Genomic DNA, 16,815 nt, shown 5'->3' with positions numbered 1-16,815 from the left:
TTAGAAAAATGTCAGCCGATTAAAGTTGAAATTCGATATTTCGTCCGAAACGTAGGACATTTTTAATGTAATTGTCAAGAATAGAAGTTTGAATAACATAAGATTTATACACTTTGCAATAAAATGAACACCGATTGTTGGCGACGCATACCAATACAAAGACAGAAAAACAACAGCCGTAACTAGTGCTCTATGACCTATAATTTCGTAATCGGCCATTGCCACAGACAATTATTGCCCCGTGTGATTATTAAGTTATAATCCAATGTTTAACGCGATCTCAACCTGAGAATGTGCAAAAAATTAAGAAGTGTACTCAATAGCACTACAGTTTGGACGAGCATTACTCGAAACCATATGTAATAACAGAGAGGTATGGTAAGGCAAGGGGGTGAACGACCGCTACAGATCAGCTAGAGATTAGTAAAGGGACAGAATGTATTATCATACTACGATGTGTGCGTGAATGAATCCAAGTACGCTAATCTCACGCACACTACGGCGAGTGGTCAACAAGTCAATACAGTCCAGAGTTCTCAAAATCTCCGCGAGAGGAAGCGAGACGAGAATGTGGCGAAGAATCCAAAACCAGATCAGTATTAGTCGAAACTCGGAAGAGAAAACACGTGAGTCTTGTTGAAAGTAGCTCGTTATGTGTGCGAGAGTGATACAGTGAACTGTGTGAACATGGGGCTATCAACTCGGCGAATTGAGGCTCATAATGATCGATTTGATTATTAAATGACGTTGGATCGTGTTTCTGATGTACTTGTCATGGAGACTAGAGTAAAGGAGTGGACACAGCATAGGAGAATAAGTAGTAACGGCGTCCTCAAAAACCCGTCCTTCAATTAATTCTCCGCTCTGCCACTAGCATCGCATGGGTCGAAAAGATCGTAAATATAGTAATAAAATTAGTGACCGATCCGCGCTTGTGCAGTAGAATAAAAAGTGACGCACCTAAATGATAGTATATTGGAGGTTAAGAAGACTATTTTTGTTTTATCAGTGCTTGTGTAAAGTATCTTGTGCCGTGGTTTTCGTGTAAGAACAGTTGTGATTTGTGTCACAATCTCTATCAACAATTCAATTCCGAGTTTTCATCGTACGATTCGACGTTTTCTTCTCTGAGCAAGGTAATTTCATTCACCAATGTTTCAGCTTATTTTTATTCAACGAAATTTGATACATCCATTTCAATAAACATAATAAATTAATTAACACTGCACATTAATAACAAAAAGTTTTACACATGTAAACATAAACACTGCACGAATTTTGCCACATTGAGGTTAGGAAATAAGTAGTAACAGTGTGTCTGGTCAAACTATATATATATATATATATATATGACTACGATCTTTTTGATCGCAGCGCCGCCGTTTTAGGCCGGGATTTCGTGTACATTTCTAAAGCACGCTGTGTCCACTCCTTTACTCTAGTCTCCATGGTACTTGTGATCGAGTAATTAGATACGAGAGCAGAACTGGGTAAAGCCGGTTGGGGATTCTCGCGCTGGCCTTCCCGGGGCCTCATGATTGAGGTTTGGACCCAGGGTGGTTGACGCGTTGGGGAACCAACGTGGTTATTGCAGTCCGCGGATCAAAAAGACTTGAAAATAAATAACAAATCACACAAAATTGGTGTAGCCGCGTGGGCTGGCCTTGCCGGGGTAGCTGAGCTATCTCGGGGTGGTTTCCGTGTCGAGAAACCGGCGCGGCTTGCAGCCCCCGGTTAAAATAGTCCAGGTACTGACAGATGATTTCGGGTGAGATGGTACCTGTTCGCGTCATCCCGGGGCCTACTCCGGTTCTGCTCGCGACGAGACCCGTGTTGAACGGATAACCGTTAGAAAGTTACCCAAGTTGACACAAGCGTTGAATGATTACTGATTGAATGAATGTAAAGCCTGTACAATAAACCCTGACGTACAGTTTCATATCTGATGGCCATATTATTAATCGTTAAATCGACCCCGAACCCACTATTATTGTTTTGAGTCTATCGAGAAGGGTGACTGTGAGACCTATAGCTAGTACAAAAGGAAATTTGGGTACTTGTAGGACCCGGCTGTAAGGTCTGTCAATAACACCGATCGAATCGAATAATTATTTATCGAATGAGAAATTCCCAAAATTGGATAAACTTTTCAATCATCTACTCACACGCACGTAAGACAAGTGAAATAATACGTAGTACTGTAACATTTAATTAGTAGTTTCAAGTTCCTCAAATTCCAGTTCCACTTGCACGCGGAATCACAACTTCGTTATTTCATAAATTCACACAAGCGACGCGTCACGTTGCAGGTCCCGCAAACGAATGAACATTTCGTGTCTCCCACTCCTCCCGAATCACCGACGACGCTCGCCACTTGCCAAGCTCGAAAGCTCCGTGCCACGACTGCCGGCAAGGAGCTCGGTGAAAGCTGCTTGTGCAAGCCTTCGACGCGAGTTGGTGTATCGGAATATTATGCATCACGTGTGTGAGTGTACCTCCCCAAAGTGGTGGGTGACCAAGGCCGCAGGAATTGATCGCCGTGACACGATAACCCGTGTTTCACTACGTCTATATCAGACGTTACTATTTACAGACGTGGCAGCTGTGGGCCGAAAAAAGCGCCTTACCGAGCTGCGGCAAAATTGGATTTTCGCCTGTCGATGATTATCCTTTACTTACGAACTATCACTGTTTGCCTGTTTTGACGGTGTAAAAATGGCTGTACGAATTTCAGAAATTTCAGGAAACTTGTTGTGTGAATTCGTCAAACTTACATTATCCGAAAATGAAATTATTGCAATGTTTTTGTTTCTTGTATTATATGTCGTAACGTAAATATCGATTTAAAGATTATGGACAATAACACGCTCACGCGACGTGCCAAGTTCAGTATTATCAAAGATTTAAACATCGTTGTGATATCTTGTGTAATAACGATTGCATTGAATTTTTATTTTTTTCATAAAAATTAGTGAGTTCATGTTTGCAAGAACGAACAAAAATATTTCATTTATTGCAGAAAATAGTCATTTCTTTCAATACTGCGTAATCTCTGTTAAATCAATTGCTTCATTCAACACTACGAAGTTTAATATAATCAGGTCAACAAACACGCTGAGCGGTACTTAACTTACAGTAAATTAATAACGTTAGTATCTATAGTTCCTTACAATCGTCTATACATTACGTATTCAGACTTCTTTCTGGGAAAAGAATTAAGCAAAGAGAAAAAAAAACGGAAAATTCAGATATTACAACCATTAAAGAGATGGCTTTGACTCGGTTTTTATTTTTTTTGCGGTTTGCTATCGACCTCGTCGATTTTTGCATCGTACGTTGATATTGAAATCTGCGGTAGCGAAAATAGCGGCCGGCTGCAGCTGACGCGGGAGAAAATTCTTTCCGCAGCAGGACGTGGTGAAGTGCAAGCGAGTAAAAAAATTTAAGTAAAAGAAGATGGTGGAAAACAAGTCGGGAGTAATTTTTCCCCTTCGCCGCGCTTTCAAGACAACGTGACGACGCGATCCGCTCTGCAATTTGTAGGCACCTAAGACCCGCGAATGCTTCAGGGACGGGTGGGTATATATTCCGCAGACAATAAGCCGCGGACAAGTCGCAGATGGCGACAGGTTCCTCCTTATAAGCGTCAAGGACCCAAGACTCGACGCAAGCTCTCGTGGAATCGCGTGTCCGAGGTTGCAGGATCAGTCCGAGAGCAAAACCGGCGAGCCGGAACGCGCCAGGGACAAATTGCTCCCTTCGCTCACCTTAACAAGAGTAAACGGGCTCGTTTACCAAATCCTGGTAGGCCCGAACCATCAGCTATCGGGAGCGTAGGTTAGACAAGGAAGGTGCCTACGCGAGTTGAATAGCCTATTAGTATCACGGGAAAACTCCCTCTCTCTCTCTCTCTCTCTCTCTCTCTCTCTCTCTCGCTCTCTCTCTCTCCCTCGTCCCGTTTCGCGACTCGCCGAGCTCGCAGAAAATGGCTTTAGAATCGCCTCATTTCGCATCGATATTTTGTGTCGAAATTGGCAAGCGCTAGTTGATGGCCGCATATGTACACCCGTGGAAAAATGAACACCCCCCTTCTTTCCTTTTTTGATCCAAAAAAGATTCAAGTTTGAAACTCTGCAACTGCGTAAACTGCGTGAAGTAGAACAACGGATCAGAAACGATTTTAAAGCTGAAAATATTGGCTATAGGCTGCATTTTCTAGATAATTTAGTAAGTACGGATTTTTTCTTGAGTAACCCTATTTTCAAGTCACTTGTGTCGTGTTTGTAAAGTGAACCAAAGATAAGCGAAATTTTTTTTTTTCTTTTAGATTTTCAAAATAGATATTTTGTAGCTTAGCATTTCCGCTGTAAAATACTTTTTTTAAGATTCGTCTGAGATTTTTTTTCGCCAAGTTGTCGAACGTCAAAAGAAATAAAACTTTGATCCTAGTATCCTGGAATTCTGAAAAAAAAATCTTTTCGGCTTTAAAATAGTTTTTCATTCAATGTTCTACTTGCAGTTTACACAAAGTTACAGTGTTTCAAATTTCGACGTTTTTCCGCCAAAAACGGGGAGGCCTGTTAATTTTTTCCACGAATGTATATTTGCGGAAACGCACTACCGAACTTTCCCATTATGACAGGAAATTCGGAATCGACTCCCCTTCAATTCACGCGTGAGAAACGATTTGTCACGTTCGATGTTCTCGGTTTATGCCTCATTTTCTACACCGCTCGCTGCCCCGATACACGCTTTGTATGTTATACACGCGCCCCCGCAGTTCATTCCGCCAATTCGCAAAAATATTTCGCGTCGGGAATTTCCGTTATCAGAAAGACAGAGAGAGAGAGAGAGATTTTTTTTCACCCTCATACGTATCTCACAATCAACTGAAATTGCCATTGATATGCTTCGTTCTCGACGGTGAAAATGCGTAAGTTTTAGCAAATTGTAGCCGCGATCGAAAGTTTCCCGTCATTTACGGTTTTTTTTCGTAAAATTACACGACATAGGTATACTAGAGCTGCTTAAGAACAAAGATAGTATACTGTTTGCTGAGATTTTTTAAAGAGTATATATTATTATTAATAGAAACGAAAGCTTGAAGATGCATGAAGAAAAAAAATTTACACGTCATCAATTTACAATAAGCTTAATTATTACTCGCTGAAATATAATTTTATATGAATAGCGATAAATAACCGGGAATTGAGGCTCGGACTCTCAGTCTGATCGAGTCTACGGTAACGATAACATCGCCGCGGATCATCTTAGGTATTCACATTTTCCCATCCTCTCAGTTGAGTCTCTGTTCCTCTCCTCTCCAATTAAAAAACAGTATGTTCACGCCTTCAGGCCTCTGAATCTCACGGCAGCTCTCCACATGCGAGACAAAACCATTGATCGTACACTCACACCTCGTACACTCTTGACACGACTTTATTACTATATAATAAGGGGTTTTTATGCCTTAGCGGCTTTTCCCCTGCGAGTCAATAAATTGCAATAATTTTCTTGGCTCAATCGAGTGTTTTGATTACTTTATTTCAGCCGATATCTCATCCTTCAATCCTCATTTTTTTACTATACCATCACGGAAGCCTTCCTTGTTGGAAAGTTTTCCGACTCTACAGTAACAGTGATCGTAATGAGAGAGAATAGTAACGGATACTCGACTTTCCGGTAACAGCTAGAAAACTAATTTTCATTTTCTACCTAGAGCTATTATTTTTCAATCGCGGTATGAACTGAAAATAGTTAAGGAGTGAGCGGTAACCGGAACTAAAAATTTTTCTCAGTTTATAAAAAAAAACTGTCACCCATAAGTACACATATTGTTCTGTCATGGTAGAAAATGAAAATGTCGAACTACTAAACGGTATAAACCGTGACTGAAAATTTCACTTACAAGAAGAGTATCGGACTTCTGATCACGGATTCTACTGAAACTTCTAGGGGTGTTTCTTTGGCTAAAAATATGGAGCTTTGTACGTGTAGTTTGATCGCATCCCGTAGGGAAATCATCTCCGATTGGTCGCGGAGCGACCGATCGACGGTTTATTTTTTTTAGTGCTTGTCTCTATTTAGCGTACAAACGTTATTCCACGCAACAATTTCATTGATCCGTGAATTAATTTGTGGAACAAGGGCGGGAGAGGGGCCGCCGGTATAACACAGGGTTGTAATACAAAAGCCAGATTAATCTCTGCCACGCGTGTAACCACAAAAGTTTGACCGACGACGCACAAAACGCACCTGCGTATAGATATACTCGATCCGGGGTGTCGGAAAGCTCGAGCTTTCAGCTTTTAGCTCTGCGTAGATGTGCGATATTTTCCGAGGGTAAAAATTTCCCTTTCAAAGATCACACGATCGGCCGATACGCCCCGTCGTTTCGAGTGAGAATTTATAAAGGATCGGTGTGTGTTCGGGCATATTACGTGCAGGCAGAAATTGCACAGATCATCGAGTGATCGATCGCTGTTTGTATCCTCCTCTCAATCTTTCCTATCGTTGCTAACATTTTTCATTCTTATTGTTAATACGCACGCGAGGCACAATATGAGAAAAATTCCAACGATTTCCATGAAAACTTCTACCTACAAACCGTAGTGTAATATACCTTGTACAGTATACGAGTATATCTACGGTTTATAACCTGCGCTAAACGGATGGGATTAGGCTTCTCGTATTTCGGAAAATTCGCTATCCTCGAGGAGATCGTTGTCTCCTTTTCGCCCCCGGAGTTTCCGCAAATCCTTTGCACCTAAGGATTTCACCTCGCTGATTGTAGTCTCTGTACACGAAACGCCCTACTGCAAACCTCTTTTTGTTCAACGTTCGGATACTGGCGATGAATTCCATTCACTGACGAAAAAACGGAGGGCAAAAGCCAGTTTTCCCTGCTTCATTTAGCCCAAATGTAAGCTTACGTACCCTTTACATACATATTCGTATGTGTTACATGCTTGTTCAATATTGAAACATTTTCTTCAGAGCTGACGCTAATTGCTCGACGTAGGCCACGCGGATAAAAAACTGAGATATATAATCGGAGTAAGCGATCAAATTTAAGGGAGTGCCCTGATCAATTTTGATATTGACGTATATAATTTCAAATATCGAAGTACACGTACCTTAAAAGCAAAAAAGGGCTTAACAGTTCCATTCTATGCGCAATTCAGAGCAAAAACACTACAACAGCTTTTCATTCGAGGCAGAAATGAAGAAATGGCATGGACTTTACGAAATCGCAATAGTAAATTCCCTTTGAATATACGAGCGTCAGATTTTCTCTCGGTATTTTTAATTACAGCGCAGAATTGGACAGAAAGGAAAGGAAAAACCATAAATTGCCAAAATGTGATTGAATAGAGAATGAATAAAATATTATATTAAAAAAACTTGCAAAGATTTGTGCTTCCGCAGGGAATCAAAGAATTATTCAAAAGCGTCATAAGATTTAATTTCCGAAATCAAAGGAAACAATGAGTTCTGTAAATATATTATTCGATATTGTTCGTTCATTTCAAACTTCGAAAACACGTTTCGGCAGCAATTATTGTTAAGGCTCGGAAATATGTTTGTGTGAAAAATTTCATTTCATTTGTTTTAATTTTTGTATTTCACCGACTGCAATTCTACCGAGCGGTTGGCTTTGCAAAATTCCAGTATTGAATCAAGCATCTTGATTAAATAACTCCTGTTATAGTTCCGACGTAATTCTAAACAAGCACGTCAATTGCAATACATAAGTAATTAAGCCAGGATCGTTAAGCTTCTTCAGCTTCAACATTATTCAACTTTTCAAGATATCTCGGTATAAAAACAAGCATTCTTCTACAGTTATCTGTGAAAAGTAACAACGTTTCGTAAGTTATACTTAACTTCTGTAAAAACGAAAGTTCCCAACAAATTTCCGGAAACAGAATCATCGTAATTAGTCGTAATACACGATTCGAGATGAAAGAAGCGGCGGATGATTTAGTCGAGTTGAATTTCTCCAAAGAGACCAAACTTCCATAATTCACTTTTCCAAAAATTTTCCTTAATTCTTTTATATCTAGGTCAAAGTGAAAAATTTTAGTCGTGTTACTGCACAGTCCGTAACTGTTTTAATTTCTTAGAAAATAACCCAAAGATGCAGAGATCCAGTTGGGTAAAATCCAAAGAGTGAAATTTTCCTGCGTGTATCAAATCGGAAAAGCTCAGTTTCCGGCGTAGGGCGAAAGGGGGAAAAGGCTGCGGCGCAAACGATCCGCTAAAACTGTGCAGGAACGCAGGGATGCTGCAACCGCGGGTTAAATCTCACCCCGAAAAAGAGGGTGCGGAACGCGAAGACGAGCGATCGGATGGCGGTGACGACGCACCGAATGACGCGTCCCGTGCACGGAGAACCGACCCTTGAAAAGTCCCCGAAGTAGAGGGCATGCGCAAAATCCCGGGTGCAGGTCGGCCGGAGGTTAGTCAGTGGCGAACCCCGCGGCAAGTAGCGCGTCTCTCGGAAAGAAACGAAGCAGCGAAAGTTGTTTCGAATACGCGAAACAATGCACCGCTTGTTTTATTTTTTAAACAAACCGCGGAGGCGATGCTTTCGATAATCTTGAAAAATTACAAACGTTCGCGTTGAACATATACGTGTATGTATTATGTATAATTATAAATAGATACAGATATTTTTTTTCGTTCAACTCTTACGTCTCGAGGAAATTTTCCTCGTGTAATATCCGTAGAAACGAGGAAAGAGTACTTTTAATAATAAGTAACGGATCGAAAAGTGACTGACTGATTGGCGAAAAATTGTGAATTATTTTCAGTGTACAATTTGGGTGCATGTGATATTATATTTTACGCTGAGAGCGTGTGCAACGGGATTATTACCGTATGTTAATTTGTTGTTAACTGAGGGTGGAACGTTTTACGAAAAGTAGAATCTGTGGATGGCGGTGCGGAAAAGAGAGAGGGAGGAGAGGAAGTTTGCGAATGTTGAAAAGTTTTTTATTTCAATTTTTCTTTTATTTTCAAACCTTAAAAACTTTGCAGTTTTTCGAACGAGGAACAATCAACGTAATTGTGACGATCGTACAGCTTGCGCGAAGACTTAATCAACGCGACCTGTGTTAAGCTTAAAAGTTTTTCACACTTATTTATACATGTAACGTGTGTATAATGAACACACGCCTGTAAATTGTCGACGTGCCCGTGCAACACGAACATCGAGACTTACGCCTTGGGGAAAGCGTGTTTTTGCAGGTACATATCATTAATCATTTTAAAACGGCTTTATTACACCCGCGGCTGGGTGTATTTTTCACAAGCTAGATACACAATCTCTGAGGATTAAGAATATTCACCGTATCATAAGCTTTCCGCATGCTTTCTTGAAATATCAGGGTTTGAAAAGAACGGATACAGTAAGTAAGAGAATTTGACGTCAGAAGTTTACACGAATCAAAATATAGATCCGCGATCCAAGGATAATACAAATCTTGAAATTGCGAATCGTGTTCTGAAACAGGAAAATTTTTAGATTTTCGAGAAAATCAGTAATTTCAGACTAACATTCATCAGCAATTTTGATAATTAAACATTTGATAAAAAGTTTTTACGGATATGAGCGAATTCTTTTAACCTTATTTGCCCGTTTGAATATCTAATTTATTAAAATCAGATTTTACGACGTGTGCCGAAAATAATTTAAATGTAAATTTTTTCATTAGAAAGATTCGAGAAGGTCATTTTTAATCTAAAAGAACTGCGTCGCCTTTCCAGGATTAACCGTTTTTCGTTAGACATATTACTACATACACGTATAAAAATGTCTGAACAAAAGCTGCGCACATTGATTGAAAAAAAAAAAAATAATGGTTAAAATGCAAATAATCCTTCGGCCTAATTCCGCGGAGTTCAAAGCTTGTTTGAAATTGAAAAATAGAAAGTGGGAGAGCTTTTCAATTCTTCATTAACTGATTATCTGCACACGATTGTTGAATACAGATACAATATTTTGGCACGCAACGGAAATAAAACTCTATTATTTAGATCGGAAATACAACTACGGTGATCGTTGAAAACAGAAATCGATGAAAATTGAAACTTTCTATTAGCGAAATTTGTCATTTTCTCGGTTCGTTAATTACAGGGTGACTGGCGTACGTTCATGCGAAAGTTCCTGGTTAATTAATTCGACTAATTAATGACCGGTTGACCACATCGACAGGAATTTAATATAAATTATAACATGTATACATCGCTGAATACGACATCATGCTTTACTCTGGATTAACTAGCGAAATATAGGCAAACTCATGTGGAAATTATACAGTAATCATTACTTTGACATCAAACACTGTGAAGAGTTCTATTCGAAGTATTAATATGTCGTCAAACGCAACGCGGTCAATAATCACCAGCCACTTGCAATATTCCACAGAATTTCTGAGTAATCGATGCATAGAGATACGGAATGCTTCGCTGAAAATAAATGGCAGATTAATGTTACCAACGAGACGGTAGATAAATTTACAGACTTTGGGATTATCTTTAAACATCGACTTTTCACCGATCAGCATTAACTGAGTTAATGAAAAGAATTACTTTCCACGATATTTAAACTTAACTCCTTCATCTGCAGCGTCACTCGGATGCGACTTGCGAATTTTAAGCACGATAAAAACAAAATCCCAACAGACGAGGCGTTTCGAGATTGTAGCTTGAGAAATCATCAGTTTTATAAAATCTTCCGTAATTCTAACCGGGTCGATTAACCGTAATCCGAGCGTTTGGATGCTCGGATTTGTCGCAATTATACCAGAAATCGCATTGCTTTGAAGGGCGTACATCCTGCCGTGAAAAAACGCATTCGCAGAAGGTGTAGGGAAAATATTAAAGAACGAAGATGGAACAACAGTGATGATAAAAGAGTCACAAAGACGCCTTTCATCACTGTCGAAGCTCAGGATAAACTGGGTTAAGCTTCCGCATCTCGAAAATTTTCTTCGTTTCTCCGTCCCGTCCGTTTACCTGCCGGAAACAGAGACCGCGGTACATTACCGAGACTTTCATCACTATCGAGAAATTGCCAAGCTTGCAACTTTGGCCCCCTGAAGCCCTGAAATCCCCTGTCAAACTCAGCTTCGAAATACACAACGCTTCAAAGTTTCAACTTTGAACACACGCTCGCTGCAGTAAGCATACCTCGACTACTACCACATGATACCCACCGTCCAACTCGTATGATCCTGTACTTTAGAAAGCCGTGAAAATATCGGCTAAACATCAACCAGTTGCATTACTTTCGAAACTCGGATTATTTCCACGTCATGTAACGCACAAGTATGTACATACATTGTATAATATACACGGTGCGTTATGTGCGCGGTTATGAGTTACGCAACAATTTCTTACGGCTGTTTTACCTCGGATCTCACATTTATTTTCCACGTGTCATTAAACGCAGCTTTTCTTTGACCCAAGAGTAAGAAGAAGAAACGTTTGAGCCACAGTACGTTGCGGGCTCCTTTTTTGCTTCTGTAAACCTAATATCGAGTAAAGTGTTAGCTCCGTCGACTGTGACGTGAAATCTGTCAGCCCAACGACCCCAATGCACGATCCCCCGGTTTAAGCTAGGGTGCCAATCTCGGTGTCGTGTTCGGACCGAGTAAAGTGCAGTGTTTTGCTTTTCATAAATGCACACTTTCCCGCTGCTAGCGATTCCATTTATACAACGTCATCGGCGTACCGAAGTTGAGAATTTACTGTGATTTTCATCATCTTACATCAGAAGCCAAACTCTGTTGGAAAAATCTTTTCCAAAATCCGTGTCGACTAAGGATTATAGTTTTCAGCTCACTGACAAGAGTGAGCTTAAGGCGCCACTGAACTGGATTGTCATATATTTCTTCGTTGAAGTGTCCGATAACGGGGATACAAATCCGACTAAGAAAATCTTTAAACCGTAGCTTAAATAAAAGTGCACGTCCTTAACTCAGTCATTGCTAACGTACACGGAGAGAAAAATCTGAGAAAAATTACCCTGCTGTTACTATGATCGTGATGTAAAAGACACCTAATGCAGTTTTTACGGTGCTGCATCAGAAAAATGCGTCGTCACATTTTAAATTTTGTGCTGCCGAAATACATAGTTTCGAAGCAAGGTAGTAATTTTTTTCATAAAAACCTATAATTTTTGTTACATGCATCAATAAAAAATGCATTAGGTGTCTTTTACATCACGATTACAGACAGCAGGGTAATTTTTCTCACATTTTTCGCTCCGTGTAGATCGCTGATAATGTTTATTGTTAATAATGATGAATAAATACTATACACTATATTTGAGTAATTTGCATAGACGACATGGGCCTGTACAAATGAATACATTGAATTCACATATGTAAAAGTATATAGCATATAAAAACATGTAAAAGTAGTCGAGTCACTTGAATATAAAAGTTTGCTTATCCAAGCTCAGTTGTGTATATACATATATATATATACATATGATTTTTTAACGTGAAATCCCCTCTTAATTTTAATATTCGCCCGTGCCCTAAAGGCCCTTTCAAGGAGTTAAAATCGATTAGGAGTGTTTGTCAAGGTAAAAAATTTTTAAAAAACAAGTTTTACATAGTTTTTCCTGCGAAAATCAATGCCGTTATCCGTAGTTCGACAGCGTTACTTTTTTGACATGAAATAGATACGAGAAAATTGAAAAATTATAATTATCCAAAAACCACAACGATAGATTGGCAGTAATTATGTTCCGAGATGTTACATTGATTTCCAGCTCATTTTTGTAGAAGTTTCAACTTTTTCACATTATGATTTTTCTTAAAACATTCCTTATTTCTGCTTCTTAAATTCAAATCAAATAATCTCTCATTTTATTTGATTAAAAACGATTATTTTATACGTATTTATTAGCGATTAATAACATATCAAAATTTCAGCTTTTTATCTCATTGATCTAATGTCCGTATCACCTTAAGAAATTCAGACAAATGTGCGAAATGCTGTAAAATTACTTTTACATTAGTTTAAGTTGCCACACAATTTTATTTCATTGTTCATACGCGAATGATTAAAAAATTGATAAAAAAAAAAATCGATTTGAACTCCTTTAAAGGACATTTAGGGCACGGATTAATATTAAAATTCAGAGTTGATTTCACTTTTAAAAATAATTTTTTAATATTCCACGTCAATTTAAGGGGTGAGAGAAGAAAAATGTTTTTTTTAACAATACTAAGGGTGACCCTAATGTACATACATAAGTTTCCGTATGTTATCAAAACATATCAGGGTATTAGATTTCGAGGTTAACCACAGGTAAGGTAAGTGTACTGGCTATTGACCCTGTCCCAATTATCGAACTTTTTTAGTCGTATCTGTTCTATCCTTGGTTCTAAAATTATTAAAAAATAAAGTTGCAGTGTCTAGCCCTCTATTAATTGGGTTTAGTCATCGCACAATTCATACTTTGTGCCGTCAATTTACAATTTTTAAAATAAAAGGGTCAATAATTGGGTCTAAACGTGTCAATAACTGGTACACTTACCTTACAATTCAAGACTTGATGACGTATTAACCTTCCAGCGGGCGCGCGGTCGCAAAATTTACAACAAATGCGCTTTATCGCTTTCCCCACTTTTACCACTTATTGTTAGTCGCAAGCATCGAGCTCCGAGCTATTCGATGGTCATTGTCTTTTTAAACGTACAGACGTACAGGGAGTGCTTGGAAGTCTTTCGTAGATTGGACAATAATTATATAAATTAAACATCCCTTACAATAAGTAGTTTGAATTTTGTTAATTTCGTCCAAATATCACAACCCCCAAATTTCAATTCCATAAAATAGAACACCTTCTACCAGAGACGTGAACAGTATTTCTTTCATGATTCCTAGCACCGAATTCACTGCAATTTTTGCCGAATAAGTCGCAGTTTTCATTTCGTGGAGAAATAGACTTGAGCTGAAAAATTTACACTAAAATATATGAATTCATTCGCTACTTCAAGGGGTTCATTATCGCGTACACATTGATTATAATTTTCGTTTAGCTATAATTTATGAAATATGAGTATCTTTGATTTGGCTCTGTTTATTTTGAGAGAGTTTATTTCCCAGTATTGTTCCAACATTTTGATCATCTTTTTCATGTCTACTGGAGAATATAGCTGGAGTAAATGATTTTTATGGTCAATCGAGATTCCCTTCACCCCTCTGCCTTTGAAAACTCTCTCAAGGTTGTTTAAATACAGAGCGAACAGCAGCAGACTAAGGATTTCACCTTGTGACACCCCTTCGGTGACCTCGACTTTTTTGGCCACACTTTCGTGGTTACGTACTGCTATCGACGCGTTTATCATATAGCCTCATTATTATTCTTATAAATTTTGAACTAATACCAATTTCGAACAAGTTTTTTCACAATAGCGAGTGCTTGATAGAGTCAAGTGCGCGAACAAAGTCAATGAAAAGCGATTACACTTCACGTTTTGGTCTACTGAAATGAATCTGAGAGATCGCGCTCAAAATAAAAATTTGTCAATGCAAGCTCTTTTCTTTCTAAATCTGGATTGGAATTCCGGCAGTGTTTCTGTAAGCTTCGTCCATTCGAATTAAAATTTAAGTATGGAGTTGAGACGAATCCATAATTGTTCCGAATCTTGGGATCCCTTTTTACTAATCATGGATGTATGCAGTTCTGTCCAGTCCGTGAATACTCGCTCCTCGTCAATAATTTTGTTAAAAAGACATTATACGTAGAGTATCCAATTGTCGAATAAGTTTTTATAAAAATCGTTATCGAGGGCATCCGTGCCGGGTGCTTTGCATTTTTTATACTGATTATAATTTCTTTACGTGTAACCGAAATGTCTAGTAAAGGAGGTCTCGCGTCACTAATTTCATAATCAAAGGTTTGTCGAGTAGGGAAAAGAGTTTCGAAATGTCGTTTTCAGTACCTTTTCCTTTGTAATTTAGGTCTAAATCCGTTAACAATTTACCAAATTTTTTTTCTGTCCCGGGTATTATTAACTGTTTCTGATAAATTATCTTAGAAAAGTTTTTTTTTTCTTCAGTTTTCAATTATTTTAAGTAATCCCATTTATAATTTATGTATTGATTGAAAGTATTAGCTTAAGATCATTCTTTCGGCACTTTCGAAGACATCTCCTCACCTCTCGCTTTTTGTTTTTTTTTTTTTTTTCAAAAGGTTTATTGGTAAGGTTTCTTGTACCTTATATGTGTATTCCCTGTTTTCAGTGGCCAAACGCAATGGGTATATTTAAAATTTAAAAATCGGAAATTATTTTCAAATAAACCAATTACACGCAGCCAAGTTCACTACATTTGAGCCAAGCAGGCTATGATGAGTAAATTTTTCGGGTGTATCGCTCTCAGATCAACCGTTTGCAATGACTAGACCAGCATTTTCGAAATGTTCCAATATTTATTTCCCCCTCGTGTTTATTTCCAAGTCGAGTGAGTCTCACCATCAGAGGCTACGGCCGGGTTAAGGGAATTTAGATTAAAAAATAAAATTAATTAATAAAATTAAGTCGAAGGCACCGCCTGCAAAACTTGGGAATTGGTATAATTCCCAACGTACACGAGCATTGTAATGCATTCGAAGGTTCTTGATTTTATTTTGATCGCTATATGCTACTTGGATGTTTCAATTAATGCGTGAGACTGAATATTATTATTACAAGCAATACATAAGCCGTCTTTTGCTCGTCTCTTGGCATTGACTTTGAAGCCGTCAGAGTGTACGACATTACAATTAGAAAGCCATGTGGGTGAGATGTCAGGCAGCTTAGGTGGCCAGGTTTCGTATAGACAAAGAATATCGCTGTTATCGGTATGCTCCGCAAGATCTGTATTATTTTTCAAACCGTAAAAATTCCAAAATATCACGTGCAAATATTTATCATTGAGATACTGGCTTTCTTCTTCGGTTCGTTACCGTTGATTGTCTGCTTACGGTGCTGAATTTTATCGATCAATCACATTTTTTCCTGCTGCACTGAGTGATTTTATTGGCCTATTCCGTTAGATCCGACCAATCAAATCACTTAGTGTACACGAGAAGTCTATCATTTAGTTCAACGTTGAATGTCCAGAATCTGTAGTGCTTATGACGTCACAAAATATATACATGACAAGCCAGTTCCGCGGCATCTTAATTCGTTCGTTTCCAATTGATTTGATCCGTAAAAATAATTGGAAAACCTCGAAATAAGGTTGCTTCAATATCAAATTACAATATGATTACCATGATTTTTAAAGTACGATGAATTGTTCGTTGGTAACATTTTGACCGTTCGTAATCTCTACCTAAACACAGAAATTCTCTTCAAACTGTAGGTCCCCTGTAATACTCCGTGTGCAATCATCTTGCAAATACGTGCCAAACTTCGCTGGCTGTTTGAAATTCATGTGCAGTGCAGCAGAGTTACTCTACCTAAATTCCCATTGCCAATAAACCGGATGAACAGTGCGAATGAGAAGACAATAGATTTTTGTCGTGCAAAGAGAAGGCGAACAACTGCAACGCCTTGTTTATTCCTGCACACGTCGAGTGGCCGGGATTGAACAAAAGGCGACTCAATCGGCATGGCAGGGAAACGTATGTCGGATAAATCGATCGAGAGGATTCTATAGGCATAACGAGGATTTTTCTTTCCGTTTTTTCCTCTTCTATCAGTGTCCGTACCTATCCGCTACCGGTGACCGGACGCGGAGGTTTAATTTGTGATTGCGGTGCATCGAGAGATGCATTCGAACGTCCAATTACAGCTCGATGGT

General features: G+C 38.8%; 1 protein-coding gene across 3 annotated transcripts in view; it reads left to right on the top strand.

Annotated features, from left to right (window-relative positions):
- The first annotated feature begins 8,483 nt into the window (after nt 1–8,483).
- The window catches only part of LOC107225482 (limbic system-associated membrane protein), a 54,890-nt gene continuing 46,558 nt past the window's right edge, over nt 8,484–16,815 (top strand). For 2 of the 3 annotated variants that reach the window (XM_015665965.2, XM_046744279.1), the window contains exon 1: nt 8,484–9,252. The gene's annotated coding sequence lies outside the window, so the exon portion shown is untranslated. The remainder of the gene's footprint in view (nt 9,253–16,815) is intronic. The other variant, XM_046744278.1, reaches the window with a different exon arrangement.

Source organism: Neodiprion lecontei, chromosome 6 (assembly GCF_021901455.1).
Source record: "Neodiprion lecontei isolate iyNeoLeco1 chromosome 6, iyNeoLeco1.1, whole genome shotgun sequence".
In the NCBI taxonomy this organism is placed as follows: domain Eukaryota; kingdom Metazoa; phylum Arthropoda; class Insecta; order Hymenoptera; family Diprionidae; genus Neodiprion; species Neodiprion lecontei.
The sequence above is the reverse complement of the archived record's forward strand: the minus strand, read 5'-3'. Positions and strand labels throughout refer to the sequence as shown.